The sequence below is a fragment of the Dasypus novemcinctus genome, chromosome 19, assembly GCF_030445035.2.
Source record: "Dasypus novemcinctus isolate mDasNov1 chromosome 19, mDasNov1.1.hap2, whole genome shotgun sequence".
Classification (NCBI taxonomy): domain Eukaryota; kingdom Metazoa; phylum Chordata; class Mammalia; order Cingulata; family Dasypodidae; genus Dasypus; species Dasypus novemcinctus.
Window position 1 is genome coordinate 68,154,352 of NC_080691.1, and position 22,871 is coordinate 68,177,222.

The window sequence follows — 22,871 nt, forward strand, 5'->3', positions numbered from 1 at the left end:
CAAACAAATGGGCACAATTACATGGCTGAGTTGACACATTAGCCTAACTGTCACAGATCTGTAGTGAGTTCAGCTTGTGAAACAGTAAAGAAAAAGGCATGTAGTATCAGTAATGGTCAGTAAAATTCATAAGGGCTGTAAGGTCTCAAACCCATATCTTCCAGAATGGACGTGGTTTGGTGAGGAAGAACACTTGCAGAGAAGGTACATAATTAGGGCTTGTGAACTCTATGCCTATTTTCAATCCAGGCTGCTCAGACAGGATTGAAGACCTTAGCCAGGGAAAAAGCTGGGGGCTTCCAGACTTCATCCATTGAACCAAAAAGCCCTGGTGCAGTGGGTCACTATCCCTGTTGATGAACATCAACTGATCACCCAGGGTTGCTCAGTGGAAGGTGAAGCTAATCATTTGAGGAGCTGCCGTGTAGCAGTTGGTCTGGGATGCCCAGGGTTCTGCACCAGCTTGGGGAGCCAAATAGACCACCAGTCACTCAGGGAAGTCACTTGACTTCAGAGAGGCTCGCCAAAGTAGGTGACAGATAATGTAAAAATGCTGTGGGAAGAGGGCTACAAGTCTGGACTTCATCTAGACCTTTGGGGGGGGGGGTTCATGTGAGGGAAATGACATAATTGTTAGGGTTTGAAATGTAGAGTCAGGAAATTGTGTCAGCATTGGGGCCATTCTGGTGGCTCATGAACATCCTTTGGGCATTGATTCTCTCCCCCAACAGCTTTGAGAAAACAGCATTTTTAAGGACTGTCTCAACGGTGAAAGCAGGAAAGCAATTAGGAAACATTCTGAGATGATTGAAAACAAAACCACCACATACAAAAACTTACAGGATGTAGCAAACGCAGTACTGAGGGGGGAATTTATAGCCCTAAATGCTTAAACTACAAAAGAAAAAAGAGCAAAAGTCAAACACCGAACTGCACATCAGGAGGAACTAACAAAACAACAGCACAAACTAAATCCAACACAAGCAGAAAGAAATCACAAAGATTGGAGAGTTTAAAAACCAAAAATGAAGGGGGAAAAAACAATATCATCTAAATTAATGCAGAAAAGGCATGTGACAAAATCCAGCATCCTTTCTTCCTAAAATCACTTAGAAAAATAAGAATAAAAGGAAACTTCACCAACATTATAAAGGGCATACTTGAAAAACACCACTGCAAATACCATATCACTGGTGAAAGATTGAAAACTTTCCAAGATCTGGAATGAGACAAGGATGCCCAGTGTCACCGATGTAATTCAACATTGTACTGGATGTTGTAGGCAGAGCCAAGTAAGCAAGAAAAAGAAATTAAAGACATCCATTTAGTAAAAGAAGTAAAACTTTCTCCTTGCAAATGACATGATCTTATATATAGAAAGTCCTGTACATTGTACAACAAAGTTATTCAAGCTAACAATTCCAGCAAAGTGCTGTTTGTTGAGATAAACATGAGCAAATCAGTAGTATTTATGTATAATTTCAGGAAGAAATGAAAAAAAGAAGTCCATTTCCAACTACCAGAATAAATTTAACTGAGGATGTAAAGGAATTATGCATGGGAAACTTCAAAATTATGAATACAAAAAGAATTTTTAAGAGAATGGAAGGATATTCCCTGCTCATGGATTGGAAGGTTAAATATACCAAGATATATGAATTACCGATGCTATGCAGTTCCAATGAAAATTGCAATAAACAACTTTGTAGAAATGGAAAAGACAAGTCAACACATTTATTTGGAAGGACATACAGTCCCAAAAAGCCAAAACCATCATGAAAAACAAACTCAGAGGACACACACTTCTTCACTTTAAAACATATTACAAAGCTACAGTGGCCTAAACAACATGGTCCTGGGACAAGTAGATACATAGACCAATTGAACTGAATGGACCCTCAAAATTATTCAGAAATAGACTCTCATAACTATGGCCAATTGATTTTTGACAAGGCTGCCAAGTCCACTCAAAATAGTCTCTTCAATAAATGATGCTAAGAGAACTGGATATCCAAATGTAAAACAATGACAGAGGACCCTGATCTCATCTCATATACAAAAAATTAACTGAAAATGTATAAAGGTCTAAAAGAACTAGTAAGATAAGATTTCTAGAAGAAAACATAGGAAATTATCTTCAGCACCTCATGTTGGGCAATGGTTTCTTAGACTTTACACCCAAAGCACAAGCAACAAAGGAAAAATTGATAAGACCTCATCTAAATTAAAAAGTTTTTCACCTAAAATAATTTTATCATGAAAATGAAAAGACAACTCATTCCATGGAAGAAAACAATTGGAAACTATATATCCAATTAGGGTTTAATACCTAGACTATACAAAGAAATCCTAAAACTCAACAATACAATGAAAGAAAACCCAATTAAATATGGGGAAAAGATTTGTGTCTCCAAAGAGTATACACAAATGACCAGAAAGCACACGAAAAGATCCTTACCTTCATTAGCTATTATGGACATGCAACTCAAAACCAAACTGAAATACCATGTCACACTCACTATAATGGTGTTATTAAGAAACAGAAAATAAAAAAATATCGGAGAGGATGTTGAGATATAGAAACACCCATTCAATGCTGATGGCCAAGTGAAATGGCCACACAGCAGCAGTTGGACCTTGCAATATGGAGAATACATTCCCTTTGAAAATTCTGTGATGACCGGTTGCCATGGTTATCTCATGATGCACGTAAGGCTCATGGTCCTGTCACTCTATGCCCAGAGAGATTTGGAGTTGGTAGCAGGTGGAAAAGCTCCCAGCTTAGTTTCCACAGTACATAGAGATGGGAAATCTCAATTGCTGCTTAAGAGGTATGATCATATTGGCCTACATGATTAATTCAATCCCCAAAAATTGGCAGAAAATTTTTCCACAAAATATGATTCACTTTTCTTCTAGTTTCTCCTCTCCAATTTGTCCTAAAGAGTTTTAGATGTGATTTATACTTTTCTCTTAATCCTTATTTTAGATCCATCTATCAAGCTGGTTGCCTCAAAATGAGTGTCCCTTTAGAAAAATTTAGATTTCTTATAAAGTTCTTTACCATTCACTCTCTTCCTCAAGACCATGTCTGTGTTAATGTTATTTTACTCAGCAGGGATGTAGTAAAATAATTATTGCAGAATATGGAGTGATTCTGGATTGGTAGGGACCAGAAAGGATGCATTTCATATGATGAGGTGTACTAAAGATATTTTTAACACCCTTTTCAACCTCTATTCATCATTAAGTGTATATATAACTCAGTATACTTGGGGTATGTTAGTACCATTCATATAACTAGTTTTCCAAACCTAGATATAAGAACTTGAGTTTCCAAATGTCAGTTTATAAACCAATATACATATTTCCTTTAATCCTTGGGGGTTATCCAAAATTTTCATTTTAGGAAGTTACCTACTGATTTTCTCACTGCCCTGTATGCTCTTCAATAGTAAGTATGGGGAAAATAGAATAATTTTTTTCCATTGTGTTTTACATCACAAAATAAGCTTCTTTAGATGTTGACCATAATAACACATATTAGACTTGTTAGTGGTTCCATGGTTTAGGAAGCTAGAGCATAAGTAAGACAAATTTTGAAGTTAAATGGAGTGACTCCCTTCACTATCCTTTCTCATTAATGGACTGTCTATCTTTACCTAAAAGGGCATATGATTTTGCCAGATTTCATGGTGGCATTTCTCTGGGATAATAGCAGAGGGTGCAGGTAACTGAGTGCAGCCTGGGGGAAGGAGAAGAAGGGACATCCCTTAGTACATGAGCAATTGGGGCCCAAAGAAAGGAGGCTAGAGATGCTGAGGAAAGTCCTGGGTGGGGATAGCTATGGATGGGACTCTCTCCTCTGCCACTGCTTGTTCAGACTTGAGTGCAAGGAGAGCACATTCTTTGCAGAGCTCTCATGTGGCAGCTCTTTGTGAAAAGGTGGGTTCTGAGCCAGGATGGGAATCAAGCACACCCCTGATCACTAGGAGAGATTACATGCCCCCAGGAAGGCTCACATGAGGCAGCTGACAGTGGGAGTATTTGGGGCACGATGTTCACAAGTTTTGTTGTTCCCTGGTCCTTCAGAGGAACTCTTTGAGGGGAAACCTGAGTTATGGTTTGGGTCAGAGAACACACTTATGCAGAAGGAAGGGTGAGGGTTTGAACCACTCTCTCTCCTGTAATAAAGTAGTTGGCAGGCCTTTCTCCACAGCTCCTGGGAGGTAACTTGTAACCCCAGAATCCGCTGAGTGGGGGCACTGACTACATTTCCTGACTAGAATCATTCACTCAGCAGTGTTGTTGACCACACAGGGTTGATGTGGGATCTCAGAACAGAGCACGTGTTCTCTGTGAGCTGTAAAGGATCACCCCACTGAGGGCTGAAAGTCAGTGTCCATCTCCCTTGTCCTGGAACCATCAGGCACCCACTCTGGAGGGAAGTACTAGCAAGTTTCTTGCAAATTCCTCCCAACATTTAATAAGTAAACTCTTCTGGGGCTTTTATGATATATTGGGCATTTTTCTTAAGGATTTCCTTACATTTACTTATTTTTAGTCTCATAATACAAACTAATAAGCAGGTCTGGCTAAAATCTTCAAAAGACAGCATGGAAAACTGGACACATAAAGAGTTTATATAATGTTCCCTGTTTTGGGTGGCCTCTGAATGAGATTTGAACACAGTTGACCAGACCTTGGCACCCATGCTTTTGGTCACTGTGCTCTGCTGCCTTCCTATGCTGTCATCTATATAAAGTACCCTACATCTGTCTTTTGGGTGTCTAAAGTGAACCCCAAACTATAACTTTTTTTGAAACCCACCTTTTACTCAAGTGGGACACCTGTGTAGACTGTAAATAAGGGATCATAGTGTGAACTGTAAATAAATTAATAATGATTTCCTACATTCATCTGTTGCTAAGATGTCACCTGAGAGTTCTGTTGTGAATGCCTTTCTCAGTTCTTGTCTCAAGCATGAAAAAAGAAAATTTGCTACTCAGTTCAAAAAATCTACTATCTGATAATCCCATTCAGTTGGGAACCTCAAAATCAGCATCTGGCCAAAGAAAAGGGAGTGTCCTCAAACATTCCCTAGAAAGTATTCCACAGACAGTACAGTAGAAATGCAATTATTTGCATCAGTAATGTTGACTGTAGATACTAAGTATTCCATATTGAGAAAAACCTTTAAAAAGGTTAAGCCATGATAGTTTTCTTAATTCACATGTGAAATTTTGCTTTTAGTAATGAGTCAGTAGTGCCACAACCACATAATTAAAAATGTAGTTACAACTAAAGTTGGTTCACATTTACTGGTAGATTGCATTTTAAGTTAATGTTTGGTCAGTCTATTTCTGAACATTAGTAGGAAGAGTTATCTTCTGAAAAAGTGCTGTGAGATTATTAAAAATCTGATATATTTTTAAGAGAAGTTTTAGATTCACATAAAAACTGTGGAGAATACAAACAATTCCCACATATTCCCCTGCCACCCTCCCAGTCTAGAGCCAGCAGTTTCCCCTGTTAATAACTCTCATCACTGTGGTATGAACAATTGAAGGGACAGTATTGATACAGTGTTTTGGAGGCTCGCTCTTCCTAATCCTCAGCTTTGTGCATTTTGACAAAGGCATATTGTCATGTACCTACCATGACAGAACATCAGTGGTTGAATTGTGTCCCTCCAAATTACATTGAGAAAACCTTGGTACCTGTGAGTGTGACCACTTTTGGAAATAAGATGTTTGCAAATGTGATTAAGATGAGGTCTACTGAATCAGGGTAAACTGCAATATAATACAACTTGTGCACTTACAAGAAGGGAAGAGACAGAGAGGAGAAGGCTGTGTTAAGATGGACCAACACTGGAGAAGCAACACTGGAGAAGATGAGGAAGAGATTAGAGTCATGCTGCCAGGAGCCAGGACACCTGGAGCCACCAGAAGCTGGAAGAGTCAAGGAATGGTTCCTAGCAAGGATCTTCAGAGAGAGACACAGAGTATGGTGCTGTGGACACATTAATGCTGGACTTTTTGTCCTTAGAATTGTGAAGGTTTAAGTTTGTGTTCTCAAACCACCCAGTCTGTGGCAATGTATTATAGAAGTGCTAAGAAACTAAACACATATAGTGCTGGGAAGTAAGGTGCTGCTTTAACAGATACATGTGGAAGGCTCACAGAGGCTTCTAGGCAAAATATAACTTCTGAGCAGTCACGGGTGAAATTAGCCCAGATATTTCCAGCCTACCTATAGCCATGACTCTGCATTGAAGCTTCAGACTCCAGAAAGCACAAATGGACCTCATCAATGTGCCTGTCTGGATTGCTAAAGATGTGATACAAAAACCTACTGAAATTGTTGTATTCCACAATTTGGGACAGTAGGGTTTTCATACAAAATAGCAGCAAAAATAATGCATTAATAAGAAATTTAAAATGTATGCAGGACTGTATATTGAAATCTGATTGACCCACCCTCCATTTTCTTTAGCCCTCTAGGTTCTGTGTCTCAAGTAACAACAGTTAAGTTTTTGCACATCCTTTTGGATTGAGTAATTGAGTATTCATATAAAATTGACACTGTACCACAGTTTTCTAAGGGCTTTACCTATATGTACTCATGGTCTTTTTTCCCTTTACTTTTAAGGAAATTTTAGATTACATGAAAGTTAAAGCAAAATTAGGTGGGATTCCCATATACCCCACCTCCACCCCCTCACACTTTACCCATTAAAAACATCTTTCATTAATGTGGGATATTTTTTATAAATCTTGAAGCACTGCTACTAACCATGGTCCATAGTTTCCAAGGTAAGGCCCACTGATGGGTTGCCAATTTCCTGGGGATACCTGCCCTGGCTAGAATGTCCAGATGTCTTTAGGGCCCTCAGGAACACTCCTGCCTGAGGCATTATTTACTGTGGCAGCCACAGAGATCCTCCTGTGACCTGCCTAAACTTTCCTCTGGAATGACTTCCTGACTCATATTGAAGTATCCTAGCCATAAACACTCATTTGTATTTAATATTCCCTCTCTTGGTCAAGGTCTTTTTACAAATGTATCTCTAGTTGGCAATTGGTAACAATCCCTCAGTGCCAAGGGGGCCCATCCTTGGGAGTAATGTCCCATGCTGGGGAGAAAGCAGACTTCTATGCTGAGTTTGGCTTAGAGAGAGGCCACATTTGAGCAACATACACATTTTCAGAAGGTAACTCTTAGGCAGTATATATCACTAGGATAAGTTTCAATTTTACAAGAATGAAGTTCATAACTACCAGCATTAATATCAAGGGCCTGGCATATTGGTCTGTCCTCTTTTAGCTAGGTTCTGATGATGTATTGAAGATATTCTTGCCACTGTATTAGAAAATGTAGCAGGGCTCCAAGAATGGGAATTGAAAGTTTTGTTGGTTATTGTATGGGTTCCATCTACTGAGATAACACCCCATGACCATATGGACACATTCATAATCCCTAGAGGCATGCCTGAGGTGCACCCTTCCCCATGCATCTGTCCCTCACTGTCACCCTGCACCAGTAGACCTCCCCTGCCATAGCTGTAACTTTTGTGTAGTTCAAAACCTCCCCATAAAGAAAGTCAAAAGTTTTTTGCATTGCGACTTTCATCACCTTAACATCTGTTATTTTTTATGTATACTTACAATTTCATCTGTATCTTCCCCCAACGTCTTATTTTTTTTTCACTTTATCTTCAAAGAAGCTTTAGGTTACAGAAATGTCACATCAAAAATATAGGGAATGAGCAGATGTGGCTTAAATGTTTGAATACCTGCTCTCCACATGGGAGGTCCCAGTATGATTCCCAGTGTCTCCTAAAAACAAAGACAAACAAAAAATGAAAAAAGCAAACACACACACACAAAAACAACTCAAAGGAACTGATGTGGCTCAGTGGTTGACTCCTGGCTTCCCACTTACAAAGTCTGGGTTTCACTCCCTGGTCCTGGTACCTAAAAAAAGAGAGAAGAAAATAGAAGAATATATAGGTGATTCCCATATACTGCACCCCTTCCCATCTCATATTTATTCCTATTAGCAATATCATACATGAGTAGGGTTCATCTGTTACAATTGAAAAAAAAAAAAACGGAAGCATTGCTACAAACTATGGTCAATGGTTTATGTTATGGTTTACACTTTGCATCATACTTTTATACGTTTTCACACAATGTACAATCATCTGTATCCATCATTGCAAAATCACACAGAACAGTTCCAATGCCCTCAAAATGCCCTATGATCCATCTATTCTTCCCTCCTTCTTCCCTCAGAACCTATGTTAGCCACTAAGTTTCAATTTTCCAAGAATAAGGTTCATAGTCTTATGCATTAATAATGAGGCTTTGACATACTGGTCTGCTTTTATTTGGCACTGCCCATGTACTCTAGAGATTCTTGCCCCTCTCTTTGAGTATATAGCAGGATTCCCAGGATGGAATTTGAATATTTTCTCATTGTTTGTGGGTCTCCATCCACTGATATAACACCTTATGACAAGATGAACACATTCATATTCCTTTGAAGCATCCCCCAGGGGCATCCTTTTCTATATGCCCCCCTAGCACCGGTACACTGCACCAGTGACCTACCTGCTGTATTTTCCAAAAGAACATTCCCATCCTTTTAGTCCCAACACAAACCAACAAATCCCAAGTACACTTGTTCCTTCCTCCAAGACTTCCACAATTCCATACAGTCCAAATTAAATACCTCCACCATGCTCACCCTTCCATTCCAGTTCCATCAACCCACTCATATCCCTGCATCACCATCACCCCATCCACTGCCAAACCACCCCTTTCTGCCTTATCATAGGCTCTGCCCATATTGAGCTTGGTTCACCACACTCAACTCCCTTTCTGTCTCCTTTAATCTATCTTCCAGACTCTCTGTGAGTCTCCTAAATAAACTTAGGTCATATCAGTGAGGTCAAGAAGTATTTGCCTTTAGTGACTGGCTTACTTCACTCAACATAAGGTCAAGATTCATCTATGTTGTCACATATATCAACACGCCATTCCTTCCTACAGCTGAGTAATATTCCATTGTATGTATAAACCATATTTGCTTATCCATTCATTTGTTGCTGGTCACAATTCTTTTGCATATATACCCAGTGGTGGGATTGCACAATCATATGGCAATTCTATAATAACCCTTTTGAGCACTGCCAAATCATCCTCCAAAATGGCTGCACCATTCCACATTCCCAGCAGCAGTTGAAGAGGGTTAGTCTTTAAGGAAATGGAGATTCCATTTTTAATAAGTAGGGTGGCTAATATTTTAGAAAGAAACAAAACTAGAAAATAACAAATAGAGATGTGGATATGAGTAAACTGGAGTCCCCATATATTGGTGATAGGAATCTAAAATAAAGCAGCCAATTCGGGAAATAGTTTGACATTCCCTCAAAAAGCTAAATCTAGAACTACTATATGACAGCTACCTATTAGGTTTATATATTAAAGAATTAAAAACAGAGGCTGAAAGAGGTACTCGAAACCAGTATTTATTGCAGCATTATTTGCAATACCCAAAAGCTGGAAACCACCTAAGTGTGCTCATATAGAGGAATGAGTTTTTTTTAAAAGTGGAATATCCATACAATGGAATATAATTGAGCTATAAAAAGTATTGAAGTTCTGATACATACTACTATATGCATGACCCTTAAAAACGTACTGAATAAGGCAGACACAAAAGTAAAACAGTTGGTGATTGCAATTATTTGAAAGCTAAGAAAAAGTAAATTCACAGAAACAGATAGGAGATTAGAGTTTATTACCAGGGACTAGCAGAAAGTAGAATGGGCTTAATAGCTAATAATTACAGAGTTTCTGTTTCAGGTAATGAGAAAGTTTTGGAATTGAATGTTTGGTGACAGTTACAAAACACTGTAAATGTAATTGATTCAAGTAAATTGTACATGCTGTAAAAATGGGTAAACTGGCAAATTTTCTATTACATAGCTATCTCATTGAAATTTTAAAAAAAATCCTCTAGAATGGATGGGATATTAAAAGTCAACAAGGCTGTGAGGCTGAAGTAGTATTTCTTGAAATCAGTGTGATACTGATGATTTCCTTGGACTTCAGAATAGGTTGGATATATATCATCATACTGTATAGTTTAGTACCACTTATACATGAACTATTTCACATTGACTTAGATTGTCTTCAGCTACAAAGCCAAGGATTCTGATTATATTCCACTCTTTCCTCTGTCTCTCTTTCCTACATGAAGGGTTTCTGGGTAGCTCCACCATCCTTGTTTGCACATTGTAGCCTCTTGTCTGGGGAAAGCAAAGTGCCCTGAGTAATGCAGGAGCTGTACCCCAGTGTACTGATCATTACTCTGTGTCCCCCTAGCTCCCATGGAAGACCTAGTAGAGGAGCCTTCTAGTGACAGGGTGGTTGAGGAGGTCCCATCTAATGTTGAGGTGAAGTCATCTGTTTTTGTCTAAGATAGAAATGTTCCTTTCTCAGATTTGTCCTTTTTAAAATTTGAGTGCAGCACTTATTATATGATGGTATGAATTATAAATATTTTTAAAGATTAGACTACAGCATAATTATATTTTTTCTTCTCCTCCCCGAGCCCCACCCCCACCCCCACCTCCATCCTACTGTTCTTACTGTCTGTGCCCATTCACTGTATGACCTTCTGCATTTTTGTCTTGTCTTCTCATCTTTCTCCTCTGGAATTCACTAGGACTCAGTCCTGGGGACCTCTGATGTGGAGAGCGGTACCCTTTCACATGTGCCACATCAGTTCCTGGTCTCTGCTGCCCTTCACTTTGACTTTCCCCTTTGTTTCTCTTTTGTTGCATCATCATCTTACTGTGTGACTCACCTAAGCAGGCACTGGCTCACCACAGAGGCACTCAGCTCACCATGTGAGCACTAGCTCATTGCATAGGTACTCACACAGGCACTTGGCTTAACACATGGGCACTTGGCTTACTGTGTGGTACTGGATCCCTTTACGGGCACTGGATCAGCACATGGGCATTCACATGGACAATCAGCTCAGCACATGGGCACACAGCTCACCATGAGGGCACTTGGCTCGCTACGTAGGCACTGGCTCACCATACAGGCTCACTTTCTCTTTTTTACCAGGAGGCCCCAGTGATCAAACCCAGGTTCTCCTATATGGTAGGTGGAAGCCTTATCACTTGAACCACATCTGCTTCCTTGAACTACAGATATTAACTGTCTGATCCAGGGGGGGCAGATTCCAGGGGCCTGTGGGAAGAAGTGGGGGCAGGGAATGAGAAGAATGGAGACAAGACAGGATTCTGATCAAGCCTCGTTTATTGGGGGTAGAACATGGGAATATATACTGAGGGAAGGGAACGTGTCCATGGGTGATAGGCTGGTCTTGTGGGTGGCAGGTGTCCAAGGAGGGAATTGGCTGAAAATTTGTGCCAGGTCTGCAGAATTTCATGCCTTGCACATGCATGCTGCTGTGGTTACCAGAGTTGTGGCGGGAAGGGGAGAACAAAGAAACAAGGAGGAAGAAGAAGAAGGAAATGGCGGGGCAGGGCTGAGGTAGTTGTGAAATCCACCCATGTTGTTGGAGGCTGTAAATAGATTTCACAGTGGGTGGCTCCCCACAGGTCCCCCTTCTCTGTTTAATATGTTAGGAACTGAAGTGAAGAACAGCTGGTGATGGCTCATGTTAGGGCAGGGCTTATGCTCAGTGGTGACGTGCGGCTGCAAGGTGCTCCCGTACTGAGGGGGCTGTGCCTGTCTTAGGTTGGGGCTGCACCTGTTAAGTGATCAGTCTTACCTGTCATTGGGAATCATGGCAGCAAAAGGCCACATCTGTCTTAGGTTGACTGATGGGTCAGCCCAGTTGCCCGTCGTTGGCTAACCAGACCAGCGCCTCAGCGATAAATGACTTGCAAATATAACAAGCTATAACAGGGAGCTCTACACCATGCATGACATGCATGATGTACTGAGATTAGTGGGTGAGGCCACACCCACCCTGGTCTTGTTTGGCTAGGGCACCTGCTGCTCATTTGAACCACTAAACTCCTCACTGAAGCTGTTTTCCTTACTGAAGCTGTTCAGCGATATTAATTAAACAAAGAAGGGTTAGCTGCAATAGGGGCAGTTGTGACCGTGGGCAGGGAGGACAGGCAAGGAAACGCCATTAGGGTACAGGTTGGTGATGAGGCAACATAAGAGATTTGCATTTTCAAAGGTTGGTTGTTTGTTCTTTGGTCCGGATAGGCTGGTATTGATGAACAGCATCAAGATACATCACATGGGCAGAAATTTGCTTCATCCTTTCTTGGAGAAATTTAAGGAGGCAAGGTGCAAATGCACAGATTAAAAGGAGAGTGATTAGGGGGCTGAGGAGGGAACCTAGCCACATTATGAAGGGGGAGGTGAGCCAGGCAGATAAGGAGAGGTTGATTGGGAGGGCAGTATTCCTTCCCCCAATTCTCACAATTTCTTAACATTTTCCTCAACAATACCAGAGTCATTTATATAGTAGCAGCATTCCTCCTGGAGGAAAAGGCAGGTTCCCCCTTTTTTTCAGCTGTAAGTTAAGGGCCCTGCAGTTTTGAAGGACTACTTGGGTGAGGGATGTTAGTTGCCACTGCAGAGAGTCAAGAGACTGTGCACTGGATTCTAGGCTAATTTGTCGTTCTTGTTTAAAGTATTGCAAGCTGATGAGGCCATGACCAAGAGCACCACCTGCCGTGGCAGCTGCAGTGACTGAACCTGTGAGGCTAATTTTTTACCAATATAGGGAGGAAGGTGGCTCTATTTGACACAGATGCAGATAGTAAAATTTTTAGTTTGCCTTCTCCATAGTATGTTAGTTGCAGGGTAATGGCTACTAGGATGCAAGGCCTCATTTTTATAGAATAGAGCATTTTTGGGTTATAGTTAATTTTCCAACAATCATGAGTAGGATTCTTGGTTATGATTAAATTGTAAGAGGGAAACAAAGTCACAATAAACTGAATATTACTATTTTTGAAGATAATTATGGCCTGATTTTTAACCTACATACGGGAAGGATGGTTACTAATGCATAAGGGTTGATAATCAAATGGTAATATGAGATTATCAATTCTTTGTCTTTCTTTATAGGGTTTAATTGGCAATCAATTATCAATTGGTTTAGGGAATATATGGGTTTTATTCAGATATATATGAAAGAATGGATTTTTCCAGGTTAGCACTCTAAGTAATGGGGGTTTAGGTATAAAGGCCTAATAAGTGTAATTACTGGCAGCTTCCTTATTACTTATGATCACCATCATCAGAAGTTGTAGAAGACTCCATCTCTTCATTCTGGGGTTTAATCCTTTTTAGAGATAACTAAATTTGTTCTCCATTTTCTGAAATGATAAGAGTATAGCCTCACCCCTTTACTTTAATCCTGCCTTTTTTCCATTCATTGCTTAAAATATCTTTCTAGAATATTGGTTGATCTTCATTTCCTGTGTCTACTGTAGATGTTTGACATTTTCCACAGTGACATTCCACAGGTGTTAATGAATTATAAACATTAAGAAAATGTAAAGTAAATAAAGCTTTTGATAATTAATATTTTGGTGTCATAATAACATTATTTCCCCCTTTTTGTTTTAAAAGCATAGTTTTTAGGGTATGATGGTTGCATTCAACTATGGCTTGACCTGTAGGATTATAAGGAATATTAGCAATATATTGAATACCATATTTTAAAAGGAAAGATTCAAAGGATTTACTAATGTAAGGTGTATTATTAATTTTTAGAGGGCATCCCATTACAGCAAAAGCAGACTATAGATGTGAACGAACATGATGCAACTGTTCCTTACAGCAGTGTACATAAAATGAGAATAAGTGTCAATATAAACATGAACATATTGTAGTTTACTAAAGGATGGTATGTGAGTAACACCCATCTGCCATAATTGATTAGGAGTCAGGCCTCTGGGATTAGTTCCAGCTTGAAAAGGCACCACTGTTAGTGGTCCACAAGTAGGACAAGCATGAATAATTTTTGTGCCTGTAGTTTTGTTAACTTTTGATATTTATTTTGCACACCTTTAGCATTAATGTGAGTTAGAGCATGAGCACCTTGTAAACACCCTACTAATAAATCAGCTTGAGCATTATTTGCTGTCATAGGACTAGGCAAAGAGGTATGAGAGCGTATGTGAGTAATGTAAATAGGATGCTGTTTTAACCTGATGAGATGTTGCAAGTCAGTGAAAAGTTGAGATAACTTATTAGTAGCAAAGATATGAGCTGTTCCAATATGCTAAACAGTAAGGCATACATATTCAGAATTAGAGACAACATGCAAAGGTTCCTTAAATATTGTTAACACCTTAATGATGGCAGCAAGTTCAGTATGCTGAGCAGACATGGAGTCTGCCAAGCCTGTTCTTTTCAAGAAGTAATGTATGCTGCTTTTTTATTACTATTACAATCAATAAATACTGTACAAGATGGTTAGGCCATGCACATAGTCCTGAAAAGCACTGCAAAAGTTCATTGTTAGGTTTTTTATAGATAGAGGAATGCAGCTGGCTTGATTTGTGTAAGAAGACACTAAAGAAAGTCTTAGCAAGTTTTAAAACAAAGTGATAGCTGTGCTGGACTTTAACTTTTTGCAACAAACTAGCAGTGTTTGGGATTGCTGCATACTAGTGTTGTTACTTTAATCTATGATAAGAGGTTGTTTCTGTGACACATACTCCTTTATTATAATTAAAACCATGAATAACCACACTGTACTTCTCTTGAATATTATGCTGAAATATTGGTAACTTTATACACTTTTAAGCATTTATAGAAACCTTTTGTTCATATGACTTTAATTAATAGAGGGTTTAAGGGAAGAAAAAACTTAATTTTATAACACTGTAAAACACCTTTTATTTACTTATAACATATTGAAAGAACTTAATTATTACTTTAATTTTTCTTTCAAGGTAAAAAAACAAATCTCTTATAATTAGTTTGGAATAAAAGGCTACTGTTCAGGATTAGGTTTTGAGAAAGCAGTTTTGAACATTATGTTCCTTTAAAAGAGATAAAACTTTCCTTTCTTGGAACACCGAGGAAATGATAAGCAGAAGAAGCACAAGAAGCTATTTTGATAAGACAGACTTTCTTTGTATACTGATTATTGAGGATAAGAACTTTTACCAAAACAGATTAATGATGAGAGGCCTTGAGAAAGAATAAAAATTTTCAACTTTGCATCAGCATACTACCTGATACTAAAGCCTTTAAAATTTTATAGATAGACCCATCAAATCTTATTCAACTTTAACTATAAAATTTCCTTTTTCATGAACCTTCTGCACTTTTAGTGGTCACTCAGGTTTTGTTCCATATTTTACCCTTTCTTAATAACCAATCATTTTATCTTAGGACAAAATTATCCTGTTTCCTTAATAATAAAAATACATTCCATATAGCCTACATACAAAGTTATCAAGCAAACTTTTTATAACATAATACCGTGAACACTAAATGAGCTTGTTAAAATAATGAACTTTACTTTAAATACTTAGTAGCATGCAATATCAGAAACAGTTTCCTAAAAGCAAGTTGTCAAGGGAGGCTGGCTGCAGCCAAGCTTCCCTGTTATAAAATTACTTTTTATTATTATTATTAATTCAGGTTTGTTTAATAATGACCTTTTGGAAATAGCCACTTAAACACTTTAATTTAAATAATGCTTTATAAGACCTTTTATAATTATTTATAACCATATAGACTATAATTATATCATTTTTAGACAAATTTTATCTTTACAGAACACATTCCCTTACTTAAAGTTATCACAATACCTTCTACAACTTGCCACATGCAAATTAAGTTTCAAGAGTTTATGAAAAATTAGCCATCCTACTTTAGGACAAAACACACCCCCTTGCAAAACCCATTAAATTTCAGCTAGCATTGCCACAAACACCCAACTCTTTAACATTCATTCAAGTTTCGCATCCCCCACACCACCCTGCAAAGAAAAACAAGCCATTCATTTCAATCTAGGCAAGAACCATCCCCTATGAAAAGGCATAGTAATTTTGTTAATCAAGACTTACAATTTTTATCATTGTAGATATCTTATTAACATTTAAACTTATGTATTAATATAATTAACTTAACTATTAATATAAGTGCTTATTTAATTTTTGGCCATTTGAATAGAGCTCTTTTAAAAATTTCTACTAATTTATATTTACCATCCAGAGGTATCACAATATACACTGACATTGAATGAACAGACAGACAAACACAAAACAATTACAACACATTAACAGAAACATACAATTTATTTACAATTGACTCATAATTCTTACTTTCTTGGTATAGCTGCTGTTAAATCCTCTGTTATATATCACATCTTAGATTGTACCTTTTAAGATTTCTTCTGGAATTCATGTCACCTGTAATATGCAAGCTTGTGCTTGGAAACATTATTAGTTATCAGCAATCAGTTAAAATAACTTGAGCAGCATAAATATAGTTGTTTTTATTTTGCAGTTTAGACAGACCATTAACACACATTTTTGGATTATTACTGTAAGACTATACTGAGACTTGAAGTTCTGGAGAAAACTATTGATTTAAAACTGAAAATTCCTTTTAGACCTTCATAAAAACTTGGTACTAATTTTATTATCTTGGTTAAGTAAGCCCAATCAGAATTAGCATGTAAACAAAACAAAACACAAATGTTGCCACATTTTTCTCTCTTTCCAGTGGCTTAACTATATTAGCCCTCACTAGCCCAGAGCTACATTGTCATGTAGACAGCAGGGAGTTTGAAGAGTTGTGAAAGGGATTGGCATTCGCTGGAGCAAAGTTGATTGCCTCATAAGCTTGTTTGGGTTTTGGGGCCTGTAGCTGGCCTCATGTTCCGTTCCCCTGATGGGGAGGGAGAGGTTGACCCTGCATGTTGGTTTGGGACCAACAGCCACTAGCCCAGTGCTGGCTGTGGCAGCAATGAGGACAGACTTTAGGGGCACTACTAGGCTTTTTGTTAATACCAGGGGTGGGACAGTCTTGGGTGAAATGGCCGGGATCACCGCACTTAAAACAAGTTCTTATTTGCTGCGGCTGTAAAACCTCTTTTAAAGCGGTGGCCGTAGCAAGGCCTTGTTGGTAGGTGGGGCCAATTTCAGAACAAAGCCTGATGTAACCAGACAAGTCCTCCTTCTTTCTATAAGGTCTAACTGTGGCCTGACAAGCCGCATTCACATTTTCAAAAGCAATTTGCTTTACATAGTCTGTTTCTGTATTGGTATCACCAAACAGTCTTTCTGCAGCCATGCACAATCTGCCTACAAAATCTGAAAAGGGTTTCTCTGGCCCCTGCTTAATATTAGTGAGGGAGGAGGCAGGGTGTTCTTTTGTGAGCAACCTTTTGCAGGCCCTAAGGGCTGCAGTTTGAATTTGGGTGAATAGGCCAGGGTTATAATTCATATGCTGTACAGTGCCTTCATAATCTCCCAAGCCTGTTAAAGAGCAGTGGGCCCATAGGTGGAGGCGGCAGTTTTAAGCTCTTTTAAAGATTTAAAGGGGAAAGTGGAATGCACACGAACTATCTTCACCTCACCATCTGCCTCATTATCTGCCTCATTGTTTTGCCCCTCGGTTTGCCTTTTGGTGACCCCGATATGCAAAAAAAGGGGGGGTTTTCACTGCAGGGGATGCATGCCTGGGTGGCCTTTCTAAGCAGGTGCAGGTGGGTGGGAAGTTGATAAAAGGATTGTGGTTAACTGCCTTTCTGCATTTATGGTGTTGTAATCCTTTTAGCTGCTGTAGCTCCTTTATGAGTTGTAAATGCTCCCTTCCTGTGGAAACCAGGGATAAACTTCTTTTAGGAATGCAAAGAATTTAGAGAGTTCTTTAACATTAACCTTTACTCCTCTCATCCTAAGTGGGGCCTGCAGGCCAGACAGGAAAAGGGAACGATTATTAGAGGATGCCTGCCCCATCCTCGCCGATCACTTACCGAGCCTTCAGAAGATAGGCAGTCTTCTGAAGGTCTCTTCCGCCCAAGCTGATAGCTCAGGTCTTCTGCCCAAGCCGATGGCTTAGGTCTTCCACCCAAGCTGATTGCTCAGGTCTTCTGCCCAAGCCGATGGCATAGGTCTTCTGTCCAAGCTGATTGCCCAGGTCTTCCACCCAAGAATTCTCAGGTCTTCCGAGTTCACGTAGATCACCTGGCCAGGTTTTCCGTTGTGTCGGCGTATCAAGAGTACTTCATTCCTGGCCCCACCCACATAGGGCGCCGCTTGTCCGATCCAGTGGGGGTGGATTCCAGGGGCCTGTGGGAAGAAGTGGGGGCAGGGGATGAGAAGAATGGAGGCAAGACAGGATTCTGATCAAGCCTCATTTATTGGGGGTAGAACATGGGAATATATACTGAGGGAAGGGAACGTGTCCATGGGTGATAGGCTGGTCTTGTGGGTTGCAGGTGTCCAAGGAGGGAATTGGCTGAAAGTTCCTGCTGGGTCTGCAGAATTTCATGCCTTGTGCATGCGTGCTGCTGTGGTTACCAGAGTTGTGGCGGGAAGGGGGGAACAAAGAAACAAGGAGGAAGAAGAAGAAGGAAATGGTGGGGCAGGGCTGAGGTAGTTGTGAAATCCGCTCATGTTGTTGGAGGCTGTAAATAGATTTCACAGCGGGTGGCTCCCCACAATTAACCACTCTTTAGGGGAAGGATAGTTGGGAGATGCCTACCAAAAGATCTCAGACGATGGAAGTGTTAAAATGGCATTGTTGTTTCATAAACCATATGGTAGTGGATTTATGCTTGAGCACCATTATTCCTGATCAGATTAGGACTTAGCTAATTGCCATCAAAATGGATTTGAGAAACACATACTGCAGGAAAAGGTTGACTCCCAAAGTTAGTTGCCAGGCTTATTCATGGGGGCTTTGACTTTACTAGTGCTTCCTATATGTTTTTATAAAATCACCATCTGAACAGACCCTATTCAACATCATAGTATCTTCATAGTTTTCTTTTCTACAATTGCAGGGGAACTCCAGAGCAAGTGAAAAAGTAGGTGTTCTGGGCTCATCCAATGTCTGATGAGAAAACTAATATAAGAGACTCGGGCTTCAAACTAGAGACTCAGGCTAATCAGAGCATCATGGTGAGATGAGGATTAGAGGTATGATGAAGGGTTTCCATGGAGGAAATGTGCCCTTGTTACTACATTCTGTGGTAATGGCTGTGATCTCTCTAAGTTGTGCAAGTTTTGCATGCAAGGGGGTTTGCAGGTACTCTAGCTTTAGTTTCTGTGGTGTAATTTTTAGTTTGTCTCTGAGCAAAAGGGGTGACCATAAGCAGTTCCCTAGATGTTAGGTGCCATTTACACTGGACAATTACCAGGGACAGTTTTCTCAAATACAACCCATCACCACAGCATGCTCTATGTATATGACCTTGTTCTGTCCTCACCACAGCTGGATCTGGGGTTTGCTTTCTATGACGGCAAAAAGATGTAAAAGTGAGGTGCAGATGTGAACTCACTACTTGCACTGCTAAAGGGAAGGTCATAAATGTGAACTCAGCCATGTGTCATAATACTGTGACCTACAGACATGAACTTACCACACAACCATATGCTTGCTAGAAACCATGCAAGAGAGTTCTAGCACATGTGTATGTACCTACACCCAAATTACCTGGGCCTACAAAGAGACCAAAACTGCCCATCATTATAAAGTAGGCTCCATAGTCACATGGCCTAGGGAAGCTAGCTGTCCAGAATATTACAGACTTTGGCATAGTTATTAGTACCCAAAGCACAGAGTACTCCCACATGCAAATGAGCAGCTCAAAATTCTGAGTTGTGTGGCAATACATAGGATAACATGGTCAATCCTAAGAGGGCTGAGGACACAGCTCAGCAAGTCACCAAAAGCAGACAGGCAGGAAGTGGCTGTGGCTCAATCAGTTGGGCTCCTGTCTACCATACGGCATGAACCCAGGGCCTCTTTGTAAAGGCAGGCTCAGCCACATGCTGCAGAGAGCTACTGGCCCAGGTGCCATGGAATGCCACTGGCCTGCAAGCACTGCAGAAGGTATCCAGGCCTGCAAGCACCATGGGGCGCCAAGTCAGCAAGGTGACATAACAAAAAGGGAGACAAGCAAAAAAACACAGAAGAGCATGCAGCAAATTGACACAGAGCAGACAGCAAGCAAGCCACAAAGCAGGGGGGGGAGGGGGAAATAAATAAGTAAAAATACAGACACAGAACAACGCACTGTGAATGGACACAAAGAACTGAGAGCAAGCAAAAAAAAAAAGCTGCAAAGGGGTGATTAAAAATACATATATATTAAGAAAAAGCAGATAGGCATTGAGAAGACAATACAGTGCATTTGATAACATCATCCCAAATGACACCATAGATGCTCAAATCATGAGTCAACACAATACTGTCACTGAAAAATAAGAACTCAGGAACATCATCATTCTTAACCTGGTTTCTAAAACCCTTCTTGAAACATTCTTAAACAGCTGTCTTTATGGGTGTTGGCACTCAATCTAGGCAGCCCTCCATAATGAGCATCCCAGAGTTGATGGCCAATAATGAACAAACAATATTTCAATGAATTAACAAAGGGGGTTGCAAAGAAAGACTGGAAGAAAATCCATATGATTAATAAGCAGTGACATTTAAATGGTAATATTTTAGATCATCAATCTTCTACAATTGATTATCTTTATTACAATATGATACTGAATAAATGCAATGGAATGTACAATGTAGACTGGAATCTAGACCACCAAAAAAAAAAGTTGCTTTTAATCAAGTGGAAATTCCTGTGGAACAAATGGTAAATGTAGCATCAGTACATGTGTATCCAAGGAGCTGAATTTGTTGGATTTGTCAAGAGGATACTGGTAATTTAGATGAGATACACCATAGAGAGGAGATGTGATAGTACTCAGCCACTGGGTCACAGCATGTATTTTTGTGCCATTTGTACACTGGGTATGGCCAATTGCTTTAGGCTTCCATTAGCTACAAAGCTGGGGACACCAAGTTTTATTTCTTTCCTCCTACTCTCCCTGCCATCTTTCTTTCATGATGGAAGGCCCCACAGCAGCAAACGTCATGCTTGTTAAACTACCATCTCTACAAAATTTAGCATCTTGTCCAAGGCCATAAATTTCTTTAGCAATTATAAGCAACCCACACCACTGCATATTTCACATATATTAACCTGTAAAATCCTCACCAGAATCATTCTTGCAATGATGTACACTCTCCCCATCCCTTACATGAAGATTCTGAGGGGCATTGATTAATGACCCAAGACTTCAAATTCCTAAGTGGTAGAGTCAAATATTCTACCACTAATATCTGTGATAGTGCTACCTATCACAATATATACTAATATTGTGATAGTATATCACAATATACCAATATTGTGAGCTATCACTTACATCACAGGCATGATTTATTAGTGACAATGAAGGAGTTTCCATCATCTGTATATATGCATGTGCCTTAGACAGTTCTTAAACACTGCACTTATATATTTGATATACTCAGGGGTCATATAACCCAGGGTTGCATTAGTTGCATTTTACCAAATCTTTTAGTTATTAGTTTGAAAAGCAAGAGAAAGCCCAAAATGTTTCTGGTAAATTCTGAGACTTGTGAGGCATCAGTAGAACAAGTTGCCAATCTCTGCCAATGTTGGGTCACAGCTCAGTGCATGGCCCAAGTAGACAGGTATTGGGGAGATATTTTCATCTACTTGATGACTTTATTGCCACAGCCATTAAAATGATCATTCTGTGAGTACACATTGGAGGAACAGTAACCAGGAAGTAATCAAACTCCATCTTAGTCATAAGCTTCATGTTCATCACTCTCATTGCCACATTCCTGCATAGGTGGGATAAAGAATCAATGCTCAACCTCTCAATACAGTTAATCCAAATTAACTGTCCCACAGTGGGCTGGTTCATGTAAGCATGGAGAGTCACATCACTCAGTGAATACAAAAATACAGCAATGAAAAGAAAGAATGAAGGAAAAATATAAGTTGAACATGTTACTTTTAAATGGTAATGCTTCAGTATAATGACAAGCTCTATAAAGACTATCCTTATGACACATCTCAGTGACTCAATACAAAGAATACTTTACCTAGAATTATATCCAGTCCACCAATACACACAAAGAAAAATACTACACAACAAATGAGTATTTTAGTAGCAGTATTTTGTAGTAGTGGAGATTGAAATGATCTTGTGAAGTACAAAAGGACACTACAATTAGCTTTGATTCAAAAGAGGAAGGAAGAGTGATAGGACTCTGAGGGAATAGCATCTATTTAATACTATTTGTGGGTTGGATATATCATGTTGCTCTTGGATGCCTTAAGCTACATAGCCAAACATTCTTGTTTCTCATTTGTTTCCTGTTCCTCTCCTCCTGTAAAATCCTTCTTCCACCAGAAAGCATGGGCTACCACACATCATTCCAGGCTTATTGCCCTCAGATCCATATTTTCTTGCCCATTGCAAAGACATGGCAGCTGCCTGAATAATTCATGAACAACACCCCATGTAAAGATACTTACTCTGTGTCCTCCCAGCAACCCCCAAGGGTCTGTTAGAGAAGTCCCCTACAGATAGGGCAGACAAAGAAGTTTCATCTAACTCAAAGGTAAGGTCACCCTTTTGTTTACTGAAATAAACTTCCTAATTTTAGCTTTCATTAAGATATGAAAATCAGACCAAGTAATTATTCATGATGTATACAATTTCCTTGGTCAGGGGGAGTGTTCATTTGGAGCCTGTTACTAACTTAGCCCTGACACAA

The 22,871-nt window shown here is 39.6% G+C and overlaps 2 long non-coding RNA genes across 2 annotated transcripts in view; both read right to left on the bottom strand.

Annotated features, from left to right (window-relative positions):
* The window catches only part of LOC131274630 (uncharacterized), a 70,731-nt gene extending 62,896 nt beyond the window's left edge, over positions 1–7,835 (bottom strand). Inside the window, exon 1 of the long non-coding RNA XR_009181919.1 lies at positions 7,671–7,835. This is a non-coding gene — a long non-coding RNA (uncharacterized lncRNA). The remainder of the gene's footprint in view (positions 1–7,670) is intronic.
* An 8,534-nt stretch (positions 7,836–16,369) lies between these two features.
* Positions 16,370–22,871, bottom strand: part of LOC139436993 (uncharacterized) — a 65,555-nt gene continuing 59,053 nt past the window's right edge. The window contains exons 2-3 of the long non-coding RNA XR_011646548.1: positions 18,025–18,340; positions 16,370–16,453 (exon numbers count right to left, since the gene is read on the bottom strand). This is a non-coding gene — a long non-coding RNA (uncharacterized lncRNA). The remainder of the gene's footprint in view (positions 16,454–18,024; positions 18,341–22,871) is intronic.